At 43.4% G+C, this 13360-nt stretch overlaps 1 pseudogene; it reads right to left on the bottom strand.

Annotated features, from left to right (window-relative positions):
* Window positions 1–539: 539 nt before the first annotated feature.
* On the bottom strand, window positions 540–11720 carry LOC119975679 (annotated as a pseudogene).
* Window positions 11721–13360: the final 1640 nt, after the last annotated feature.

Below are 13360 nucleotides of genomic sequence, written 5' to 3'. Positions count from 1 at the left end.
GCGCATACCCCTCCCCACACAGTGACTTTGCAGGAAAAATGGATGCCGGAAATATAAATGCGATGATCAGTGAGAGACAGAGGAGACGTTCAAACACTGGAATCGGAGCAGGAAAGAGCAGGAAATCTCCAACAGAGTGGGAAACCCTGAGGAAGAATGGGGGAAATTTGAGTTTTTCAATCTGGAAAGGAAGCTTGAGAGGGATTGATTTAGAAAGGTTGCAAATATTGTTTGTGGGGTAGAAACATTAGTGCAGAATCTGGGTTTAAGTTGTGCAAATAGAAATAGGCGACATAAATTCAAGCCAGTAAAAGGTCACGTGCCGATTGATAGGAGTAAATACCTTTTCGCATTAAGATCAATATGTGGAATCAGTCCCCCTAGAGTAGGGAGGTATAAAATCGTTAGAATCATTAAGAAACAATTAAATGTTAAAAGCAGTTTATGCAAATAAATTCCTTAACGAATATTTGTTAAGTATTTGTAATGATTTCCTTTTTAACAAGTACATTGCTAGTTAGAAAATGTGCGCAGTACAATTACAGACCCCTATTTGTTCCGGTCTGTTCAAGGTTATCCTTGCTTAGTACTGGATCTGATTGGAACAGGCCATTCTCTGCACTATTTTCAGCGGCTGCTTGGCATCGCTGGCTGAACAGGACGTCCACCACCGTCGGGTCTACGAGGGTAAAAGTATCCCCCAAATCCTTTTCATTGAAAGCAACATGCCTCAGGATTCATCTCATTATTTTACCTGAACGGGTTTTTGGGAGCCCAGGTGCATTCTGGATGTAGTCAGGCATTGCTATTGGTCCAATCTTTTGTCGTACTTTGTTTTTCAGTTCATCTGTAATGGTCTGAGTCAATTCTCTTCCATCCTTCAGAGTGACAAAACAGTAAATACATTCGCCTTTTCACTGGGTGTGGATGGCTCACCACAGCAACCTTTGCCACTGCCCTGTGCTCTGCCAGGGCCGACTCCACCTCAGCACCGCTCAGCAGGTGACCTGAGACATTCAGCATATCATCTATCCGTCCAGTGATCCAGTAATAACCATCTCCATCTCGCTTGCAACTCTCTCCAGTGAGATAAAACCCTGGGAACGTTTTCAAGTATGTCATCCCAAAGCGCTCATTGTCTCCATATACCGTACGCAATATAGATGGCCAAGGTTGTTTGACCACCAAGTAACCTTCAGCCTCTCCTTCCAGCTCTTCACCATGTTCATTGAGAATTGCAGGGAGAACCCCAAAGAATGGAAATGTAGTGGATCCCTGTTTCAATGCTGTAGCAGCTGGTAAAGGAGTCATTATTGGGCCACCCGTTTCAGTCTACCAAAAGCTATCTATGATGAGACACTGCCCATTCCTGATGACGTTATAATACCACGTCCAGGCCTCTGGGTTAATGGGCTCTCCAGCACAGCCAAGGATCCTCAAAGACTTGAGATTGAACTTTCTCACAGGTTCCTCTCCAAACTTCATGAGCATTCTAATGACTGTGGGCGCTGTGTAGAGCTTTGTCACTTTGTACTTTTCATTACCTTTCTCCAAGGACAAGGGCTGAATCCGTGGCAACGAGGTGACAGGAGTGAACGTTCTACTGTTCCTTTCCTCTCCGCCGTGGGACTAGGCAGGGATGTCCTATGTCCCCCCCTGCTGTTTGCACTCGCGATTGAGCCATTGGCCATTGCATTAAGAAGTTTGGGGGTTTGGAAAAGGACAGTGCGGTGTGAGGCCAGGGGCCTACAATGAAACTAATGAAGCAAAGCTTCAGGGCCTCTAATCCCGGAGGGGCCCCAGAAGCAACTTTAGTCCACATTGCTTACAAATTTTGGGTCTACTTTATGAGAAGGGGTGTTTAAAAAATAATAATATTAGTAATATAGTGTAATTCAACACAAAATAATAGTTGAAATAAAAATTAAAAGGTTATTAAAGTATCAAGTAGGCTGGCTGTAAACGAAAAAATGTTCAAATTAAGGATGTTTCATTCTAAATATATTTAATATAAAATAATTACAAATAATTTAAAACACTATTAACATTCATGACAGAAATACAAACAGTAGATGACGTGTCGTAACAAAAAAGGGGAGCCGTTCAAAAGGCAATCACAACGCTAACGTGAATTTTCAACGTGATAGCACTCGTGATAGCGATCTAGACAAGAATTGTTTTCAATAAAGTGTTCATAATGGAAACAATATTTTAATTACCCCAGAATAATAGTATTCTGAGCTGATGTTATTTGTGTGGACAGCTTTACCGAGTCCACAAATCTGGGTGCAATTCCAAACCGCTCTAGAACTGCCATCAAGTACCCCCATTCTACCCAGTCAAATGCCTTCTCGGTATCCAATGCCACAACCACCTCTGTTTCCTTCCCCTTCCGCCGGTGTCATAACCACGTTCAATAACCTCCTAATGTTCGAAAAGAGCTGTCCCGCTCTCACAAACCCGATCTGATCTTCACCTATCACCTTCGGGAGGCACCCCTCTAGCCTACCTGCCAATAACCTTCGCCAACATCTTTGCGTCCATGTTTAAAAGTGATATGGGCCTATACGACCCACACTCCGTCGGATCCTTATCTTTCTTAACTAACAGGGAAATTGATGCCTGCCCCAAAGTTTGTGGTAACACCCCCTTCCCTATTGCCTCCTCAAACATCTCCACCATCAGCGGTACCAGCTTATTTTTGAATTTTTTATAATATTCAACCGGAAACCCAACCGGCCCTGCCACATTCCCCGACAGCATCCTCCCAATCGCATCTTTTATCTCCTGCTCCACTATCGCTCCTTCTAATGTCACCCTGTCCCCCTCCCCTAACCTCGGGTACTCCAGCCCATCTAGAAATTCCTGCATCTCCCGGCCTCCTCCAGGTGGCGCTGACCTCTCCAACCTCTCATAGAATTCCTTAAAGACCTTGGTAATCTGATCTGGAGCTACCACCAACTTCTTTGCCGTGTCCCGCACCTTGTCAATTTCCCTTGCCGCAGCCTCCCTATGGAGCTGACCCACCAACATACGGCCCGCCTTCTCTCTATGCTCATAAACTGCCCCCCTTGCTCGCCTCAATTGGCGTACCGCCTTCCTGGTAGATACTCGGTCAAAGCTCGCCTGGAGTTCCTTCCTCTTTTCCAACTGCGCTGGGTCCCTATATTCTGCTTAACACCTGTCCACCTCCAGCATCTCATCTATTACCCTCTGACATTCTGACCTCTCCTCTTTGTCTAGCTAGTCTTGAACGAGATCACCTCACCCCTCACCACTGCCTTTAAAGCCTCCTAGACAACCGCCTTTGACACCTCACTCGCGCAGTTAAAACCTACATAATCCTCGATTACTTTTTCAATTTTGTCACAGAACCCTCGGTCTCCCAACAGTCCCGCATCTAACTCCCACCCTTGTCTCTGTATCGTCCCCTTCTCCAGTACCATATCCATCGAATGTGAAGCATGATCTGATATTGCAATTGCCGAGTACTCCAACCCTTTAACTCCAGCCAGCAGCGTCTTCCCCACCATGATAAAGTCAATCCATGAGTACACCTTAGGGACCACTGAGAAAATGAGTATTCCCACTCCCTCGGGTGCAGAAACCGCCAAGGATCCACCCCTCCCATTTCCACCATTAGCCCAGCAAATGCCTTCACCCCCCCACCCCCCCCCACCCCCCCCCCCCCCCCCCACCCCCCCTACCCCACCCCACCCCCCCAACCTACCCTCGCGGGACCTGTCCAATCAATTTTGGCTCCTGCGCCAACTGTCAGTTTGTTTGTTTGTCCAAGTCAAGGACGGCCCCTCACACCTTCTTCGCGAATCCCACATTGTCCCAATTGGGACCATATACACTTCCCAGCACCAATAGCCTCCCCTCCAGCAGCCCTGTCACAATCATATATCTATCCCGCTGATCTAACACCACCTTCTCTATCTGGAAACCTACTCTTTTGCTGACCATTACCGCTACCCCTCGAGCCCTGCCATCAAATCCAGAATGAAACACCTGACTAACCCAGCCCTTTTTAAGTCTCACTTGATCCTTCACCCTCAGGTGAGTCTCCTAAGGCATTGCTACATCGGCCTTCAAACTTTTAAGATGCGCCAGTACCCTTGACCTCTTGACTGGGCTTCTCAGCCCCCTCACGTTCCATGTGACTATCATAACTGAGGGTCTCACACCCCCCCCCTTATCCACCATCATCATAGCACCGGGTCCTGCCCCATGGCCCGTACCTTTCCATTATTACCATCGTACCCCCTCTCCCCTTCCCAGAATCCCCCCTGCATTTCCTCTCAAAAAAACTTCTCCAGTATTAATCCTCCCCCCCCCCCCCACCCCCACATGCTTGCCTCATATGCCCATCAAAACCTGCTACCCAGGCTCCAATGTCCGCAGCCCTCCTCTCTCCTCACCTCCATTCACTAGCTGACTTTAGCTTGCTAGCGTGGGTGGTCCCCCTCCTCCCCAAAAAGGCATACTGTCCCCTCCCACCCAGTCCCAGAAGAAGAAAAAAACAATCTAACCCATGCAATTCAATGAAATAACATATAACCATTGCAACAAAAGAAAAGGAGCCAAAATGCCAATCAATCCAAACATAAACTTAACCTCTAGAACAATGTGCAGTCAAGTAAGTTACAATACAGGTCAGTGAAAAGAAAATATTGTCATGTGAGAGTACCTTTAAGAAATGAATGTTTAAGCCAAGCACCTTTAAGAAATGCAGCAGCTTGTATTACTGAAGTGATGTCAGAGGGTGGGGGGAGCTGAGCTGAGCTCACTTCTGGTTTTTGGGAGTTTTAGTTTCAGTTTTGAGGAAAAGAGCTTGGGTATGTCTGTGTTTGCGGTGAGCTGGATCTGCGATGATCTCTGCCAGGAAAGACTATCTCTGAATCATTTGTGCGATTTAAACTCATAATAGTAATAGTCTTTAACCTGATGTGTTTCTGTTTAAAGGTGTTAATTCTTTTGTAGGTTTGAAGGAACATTTTGAGGGATTATTTAGTGTTGTATTATTTTCGGGGTTATCTTTGAAGTAAGGGGTGGTAAGGGATCCAATGTTTATTTAAAAAGGTTAAGTTGAATTCATGGAACAAACATTGTTTTGTGTTTAAAAACCCACGTGTCCATAATTGTAATACCACACCTGGAGAACAAGCTGTGTGCTTCAAAAGCAACAATCCATTAAAGAAGGAGGTTGGTTGAACTCCATGATACATCTTTGGGTTCTGAAAACACCTCTCCCATAACAATTGGGGGCTCGTCCGGGATAAAAGTCTATCTATTGGATTGGTTTTTGTGAATTGACAGTGAAGGATTGTTGCTTCTCCGGTGTGGTATTTCAGTTTAAATTGGGAGAGTGTCGTGAACAATGGCTCTTTCAGAGTCTCAGATGTTTTTGGGGATGGGGAATGTCACACGCAGTAACTTACAAACAGAGATGAAAAGCAGACTGTTACATTTGGCAAAAGCATTGCAGTTAACATTACCTGACAAAATGCGAAAAGGTGAGGTATTTATGGTGGTGGTTAAGCATTTAAAGTTGCCTGAGATAGAGTCTGACTCATTGGAAATGGCAAAAATTCAGTTGCAAATTAAACAAATGGAACATGAGAAAGAATTAAAGCGGCTTGAATACGAAAGAGAGAGGGGGGGAGAAAGAGAGAGAGAGAGAGAGGGAGGAAATAGAAAGAGAGAGAGAGAGAGAAGAAAAAGAAAGAGAGAGAGGAAAAAGAAAGAGAGAGAGGAAAAAGAAAGAGAGAGAGCGGCGGGGGGGGGTGGTGGGGGGGGGGGGGGGGGGGGGGGGGGGAGAAAAGGAGAGAGAAGAAATGAGAAAAGAAAGAATAGCCCTAGCAGAACAAAAGAAAACGAAAGGGAGATACAGATCAGGGAAAAGTATAAAGAGAGGGAGTTTGAACTTTGGAAAATGGCTATGAAACATGAAAGTCAATTAAAATTGGCAGACATAAAGGGAAACGTACAAAGAACATAAGAACAGAAGAACTAGGAGCAGGAGTAGGCATCTGGCCCCTCGAGCCTGCTCCACCATTTAATGAGATCAGGGCTGATCTTTGTGGACTCAGCTCCACTTTCCGGCCCGAACATAACCCTTAATCCCTTTATTCTTCATAAAACTATCTATCTTTACCTTAAAAACATTTAATGAAGGAGCCTCAACTGCTTCACTGGGCAAGGAATTCCATAGATTCACAACCCTTTGGGTGAAGAAGTTCCTCCTAAACACAGTCCTAAATCTACTTCCCCTTATTTTGAGGCTATGCCCTCTAGTTCTGCTTTCACCCGCCAGTGGAAACAACCTGCCCGCATCTATCCTATCTATTCCCTTCATAATTTTATATGTTTCTACAAGATCCCCCCTCATCCTTCTAAATTCCAACGAGTACAGTCCCTTGTCAAAGGCTTTCTGGAAATCCAGATATACCACATCCATTGGCTCCCCGTTATCTACTGCACTGGTAACGTCCTCAAAAAATTCCACAGTTGAATGATAGTGATGAGGATAGTGAGAAAGCGTGTCATAGTTGAAGGCTTGGTGGGAATCTATTTAAATATGTCCAAGCATTGCCAATGTTTGACGAGAAGGAAGTTTACTCATGTGTATCAGGAGGACATAGAACATAGAACGATACAGCGCAGTACAGGCCCTTCGGCCCTCGATGTTGCACCGACATGGAAAAAATCTAAAGGCCATCTAACCTACACTATGCCCTTATCATCCATATGCTTATCCAATAAATTTTTAAATGCCCTCAATGTTGGCGTGTTCACTACTGTTGCAGGTAGGGCATTCCACGGCCTCACCACTCTTTGCGTAAAAAACCCACCTCTGACCTCTGTCCTATATCTATTACCCCTCAATTTAAGGCTATGTCCCCTCGTGCTAGCCAACCTCCATCCGCGGGAGAAGGCTCTCGCTGTCCACCCTATCTAACCCTCTGATCATTTTGTATGCCTCTATTAAGTCACCTCTTAACCTTCTTCTCTCTAACGAAAATAACCTCAAGTCCATCAGCCTTTCCTCATAAGATTTTCCCTCCATACCAGGCAACATCCTGGTAAATCTCCTCTGCACCCGTTCCAAAGCTTCCACGTCCTTCCTATAAAGAGGCGACCAGAACTGTACGCAATACTCCAAATGCGGCCGTACTAGAGTTTTGTACAACTGCAACATGACCTCATGGCTCCGGAACTCAATCCCTCTACCAATAAAGGCCAACACACCATAGGCCTTCTTCACAACCCTATCAACCTGGGTGGCAACTTTCAGGGATCTATGTACATGGACACCGAGATCCCTCTGCTCATCCACACTACCAAGAATTTACCATTAGCCAAATATTCCGCATTTCTGTTATTCTTTCCAAAGTGAATCACCTCACACTTCTCCACAATAAACTCCATTTGCCACCTCTCAGCCCAGCTCTGCAGCTTATCTATGTCCCTCTGTAACCTGCAACATCCTTCCGCACTGTCTACAACTCCACCGACTTTAGTGTCGTCTGCAAATTTACTCACCCATCCTTCTGCGCCCTCCTCTAGGTCATTTATAAAAATGACAAACAGCAACGGCCCCAGAACAGATCCTTGTGGTACGCCACTCGTAACTGAACTCCATTCTGAACATTTCCCATCAACTACCACTCTCTGTCTTCTTTCAACTAGCCAATTTCTGATCCACATCTCTAAATCACCCTCAATCCCCAGCCTCCGTATTTTCTGCAATAGCCGACCGTGGGGAACCTTATCAAACGCTGGGGAACCTTATCAAATGCAGGAGCGGATAAAGAAGTCACAATTTTATGAGGTACAGGGGCTAGACAATCTTTAATGGTAAGAGATGAGGAATTATGTAGTTTGGAAAGAATGTTGCCAGAAAAGGTTGTGATATATGGAAGGAGTAGCGTTCCATTATATAACCATTATATAAGGTTGGAAAGTCGAGTGAAGGGTGGTGAAGTGGTTGTAGAAGTAATAGAGAAACTATCTTGTCCAGGAATACAGTTTATCTAGGGTATAGCTGGATTGCAGGTGGGAGTGATGCCTACTGTGGTAGATAAGCCAGTGGAAAATCAGACAACTGAAGTGTTGAAGGACGAATATCCTGGGATTTTTCCAGATTGTGTAGTAACAAGGTCGCAAAGTCACAGGTTAAGACAAGAGGAGAAATCAAAGAGTGAAGACGAAGTTGAAGTGCAATTATCAGAAACGATTTTTGATCAGATGGTTGAAAACGAACAAGAACAGGTGAAGGATGAGACGGATATTTTTAGTTTAGGAAAATTGGCGGAGTTCCAACAGAAAGATGTAGAAATAAAATGAATATATCAGAAAGCATACATGGAAGAGGAATCTGAGAGTATACCAGAGTGGTATTACCATAAAAGTGATGTCTTGATGAGAAAATGGAGACCTGTACATATGCAGGCGGATGAAACGTGGGCAGAAATTCATCAAGTAGTATTGACGGTAGGGTATAGAAAGGAGGTGTTGCGAGTTATACATGAGGTACCAGTGGGAGGTCATTTGGGAATAAAGAAAACTCAAGCTATAATCCAAAAACATTTTTATTGGCCTGCACTACATAAAGATGTAGTTAAATTTTGTCAATCATGTCACACATGTCAAGTGATAGGGAAACCTCAAGCAGTGATAAAACCAGCGCCCTTAATACCCATTCCAGCATATGAGGAACCTTTTGTGAGTATCCTAATTGAATGTGTAGGACTGCTTCCTAAAACAAAAAGTGGGAATCAATATTTTTTGACTATAATGGATGTGTCTACTATGTTTCCAGAGGCCAATCCAGTACATAATATTACAGCTCAAAGGATTGTGGAGGAATTACTTAAATTCTTTACGAGATATGGACTACCCACAGAAATTCAATCGGATCAAGGATCGAATTTTACTTCAAAGTTATTGAAAGAAGTTATGGATAGCTTAGGAATAAAACAATTTAAATCAACTGCGTAACATCCAGAATCGCAGAGAGCATTAGAAAGGTGGCATCAGCCATTAAAGACAATGTTGAGGGCGTATTGTCAAGATTACCCAGAGGATTAGGATAAAGGGATTCCATTCTTACTGTTTGCAATTAGGGATGCACCTAATGAGTCAACCAAATTTAGCCCTTTTGAACTAATTTTTGGTCATGAGGTAAGAGGACCACTTAAATTGATTAAGGAAAAATTGGTGGGTGAGAAATTACATTATTGGATCACGTACCAGCCTCCCCGAATAGGCGCCGGAATGTGGCGACTAGAGGCTTTTTCACAGTAACTTCATTTGAATCCTACTTGTGACAATAAGTGATTTTCATTCATGTGTCAAATTTTAGGGAACGATTAAATAGAGCAGGTGAATTGGCTAGACAACATTTGAAAGTTGCACAAAATGTGATGAAACGGGTACCGGACACAAAATCCAAAGTTTGTAGTTTTGTCAGTGGGGATAAAGCTTTAGTGCTGTTACCAATGGTAGGTGAGCCTTGAAAAGCTAGGCTTTGTGGACCGTATCAGATTGAAAGGAAATTAAGTGAGGTGAATGATGTGGTAAAAACATCAGATAGAAGGAGTGTCATGTGAATATGCTTAAAAGGTACTTTGAAAGGGAATGAGAGAAAAATGAAGTTTTAATGATTCTAACTCAAAGTGACGAACCAAATCTAGATGACTGTGAATTTGACATGCCTCAAATTAAGTTGGAAAATGAGGATGTCCTTACAAATTGGGATGAATTGTTAAATTACCTTCCAGAGGAAAAACAAACTGACCTGAAAGAGTTATTGATATCACATGGGCAAGTTTGTAGAGATAAATTAGGAAGTACTAAAATGCTATACATGATGTAGATGTGGGAAATGCTGTTCCTATCAAACAACATCCATATAGACTTAATCGTTTAAAATTGGCACAGGCTAACAGAGAGATTGAGAGTATGCTTAAAAATGGCATAATTGAAGTGAGTTGCAGCCAATGGAGCTCACCCATAGTGAAAGTACCTAAACCAGATGGTACCCAATGGTTGTGTGTGGACTATCGAAAGGTGAATTCAGTTACAAGAACGGACTCTTACCCTATCCCACGTTTGAAGGATTGCATTGAGCAAATGGGACAATCTGCTTTTATTTCCAACTTCCAGACATGGAAAAAACATTTAAAACATCGTAGGAAGTTCTTCGATCGACTTCAGGAGGCGGTTTTGGTGATGAACCTAGCTGAAAGTGAATTTGGAGAAGCCCGAATCACTTTCCTTGAGGAGTTTCCGATACCCTCAAGACAAAGAGAAATAATGCGATTTCTTAGCATGAATGGATTTGATCGAACATTTGTGCAAAAGCTTTGTGGTCTGATTACTCCAATGATCGATTTGCTAAAGAAACGTCAAAAATTTCAATGGACAGAGGACTTTCAACAGGCATGTGACTGCCTGAAAGCTGTGATAACCGATGCTCCTGTATTGGAGGATTGCAAGGGGCTCTGTAATCAGATTAAACTTAAGTATCTAACTTTAAAGAGAATTGCCGAGGCATAGAGGAATGGATGGTTCGTGCATTGACTTTCCTGTTCAAAGGGACTGTCAATCGAGAAGGATTTGGGTTGGAGGAAGAAGAACGGGAAAGATGAACTTTATTATTATGCTTGTTTGCGTGTGTTTTTTTTTCATGAAACGAAAAAATATATTTACTGTGTACATTTCTTAGTGGATGGTGCAAAAGTGAAATGAAAACATCTTGAAACTGATGGTTTATTTTTTATTCTTGGGGGGAGGTGTTATGTGAGAGTACCTTTAAGAAACGGATGTATAAGCAATGTACCTTTAAGAAATACAGCAGCTCATATTACAGACGTGATGTCTGAGGGGGGAGCTGAGCAGAGATCACTTCTGCGTTTTGAGAGTTTTCGTTTCAGTTTTGAGGAAAAGAGCTTGGGTGTGTCTGAGTTTGCAGGAAGCTGGATCTGCGGTGATCTCTGCCATGAATGAATATCTCTGAATCATTTGGGTGATTTAAACTCAGAATTGTAATGTCTTTAACCTGATGTGTTTCTGTTTAAAGGTGTTAAGTCCTTTTGGAGGTTTGAAGGAACATTTTGAGGGATTATTTAGTGTTGTATTATTTTCGGGGTTATCTTTGAAGTAAGGGGTGTTAAGGGATCCAATGTTTATTTAAAAAGATTAAGTTGAATTCATGTAATATACATTGTTTTGTGTTTAAAAACCTCTGTGTCCATAATTGTTATACCACCCCTGGAGACCAAGCCGTGTGCTTCAAAAGCAACAATTCATTAAAGGGAGAGGTTGTTTGAACTCCATGATACATTTTGGGGTTCTGAAAACTCCGCTCCCATAACAGTATTAACATTGATATATTTTCCAGATCTCCAATCACGGTGCATAATCTCTCTTCCAGTTCCACTCCTCACTTCTGTCCCAAGCCTTCTGCCTTCTGCCTCAACCGCCTTCACCGTTTCAAAATAAAAATCTTTGGCGTTGTATGTCACCCTCAGTTTTGCCGGGTATACCATACCAAATTGCAGTCCCTTGTTGTACAGTGCCGCTTTCACTCGGCTGAACGCTGCCCGTCTCTTTACCAACTCCACCGTCAACTCCTGGTAAATCCGAACCCTGGCACCAGCCCACTTCACCTCCCGTTTCTGCTTCACCCAGTTTAACACCTTCTCCTTCATGTGGTATTTATGGAAGAAGATAATTACTGCTCTCGGCGGCTCATTGACTTTGGGTTTCAGCCTTAACGACCAATGAGCTTGGTCCTGTTCATACCGGGAGGGGTCTTCATCCTCCCCCATCAACTCCACCAACCTCTTAACAAAGTACTCTGTTGGCCTTGAGCCCTCTGCCCCTTCAGGCAAGCCCACAATTGTCAGATTTTTCCTCTGCGAGCAGTTCTCCAAGTCCTCAAGCTTTGCTCAAAGTCCTCTGTTGACCTCCACCACCCTCTGTAGTTCATCTCCCATCAAGGTGACCTGGTCATTGAGCTGCGACATAGTCTCCTCCACTTCCTTCATCTTTTCACCCTGTTCTCTTACATTGGCTGATATCTTTGCCACATCCACCCTCGCCAGGGCAATTGCCTCTTCCACCAATGATCTCAGTGCAACCGCCATCTCTTTTTCAACGCCTCCATGTGCCTCTGTTACGGCCAGGGTTTGGAGAACCCCAAAGTGTATCATGGAGTTCACCTGACACATGACTTTGAATAGATTTTGGTTACGGAGACCACACGGCCCACTCTACAGGTGTGATGCAATAGAGAGCTAAAAGTATTTTTGAACAAAAAATAATGTTTATCCTATGAATCCTGCTAACATTCTTAAACACACAGTAAACATCTTAGCAACCATCAATCAAAATACTCCCCCCAAAGAATACAGTACTCTATAAGTAACCCTTAATCTTTCCTTACAGCATCCATAAGACAAATACCCTCTTTAACACAGAGATCAGGTTTAAATTCTCTACTGAGAACAGTTATCACTTTGAAATCAACCAAATGAAATTTGTAGAGAGATCCATGCACATCTGCTGGCTTTCACTGCAGCTCTTCCCTCGGAAAACAAAACTAAAACTCACAGATGCACACCAGCTTTTGTTCAAAGCTGAAGTAAAAGTAGACAGACAGCCCAACTCCACCCACACACTGACATCACTGCGGCTATTTGACAAACACCCATTTCTTAATGGTATAGCCACTACAGCTATTTGATAAACATCCATTTCTTAAAGGTATTCTCACATGACACCTCGCAAACTGCTTCTCCAGCTCCACAGCCATCACCGCAGTCATCCTTTCCATTGTAAGTAGTGTGGCCCCACCTCGCGGTCCAGCATCCGCCACCTTGCCAGCATTATTACTGATCCTTTCATTCGACCGTGAATCCGTGTTTCCTCCCTTCTTCATGGCTATTTTTGGCATTCCTTAACCACTTAGTATTTTCCACTTCTTTCTTCTATCTTGAGATAAATAATAAAATAAATAAACAAAATAATAAATTACATTTTAAAAACATTATAATAAAAATAATTTTTAAACAAAACTTTTTTTCTGAAGATAAAAAAAAAAAATTTCTTCCAAAATCAAAGTTTAAAACATCTCTACTCCTGGGATCAGTCTTCAAACAGCCCAAACATTCATTTTCAGCAGGGATCCATCCAGTGTGCGCTGCTCCCCTCTACATTCAGGCTGGATTCAGGTGTCGCCTCAGGCCATGCTCCCACTGCTTTCTTCGGGCTCGATGCCCCTGCTCCTCCGGTCATGGGGGTCCCCAGCGGCCCCACACCTGCCCAACCTGGCACCCATCCCTCAGGC

Source organism: Scyliorhinus canicula, chromosome 13, assembly GCF_902713615.1.
Source record: "Scyliorhinus canicula chromosome 13, sScyCan1.1, whole genome shotgun sequence".
In the NCBI taxonomy this organism is placed as follows: Eukaryota; Metazoa; Chordata; class Chondrichthyes; order Carcharhiniformes; family Scyliorhinidae; genus Scyliorhinus; species Scyliorhinus canicula.
This window is presented reverse-complemented; position numbering and strand designations above follow the sequence as displayed.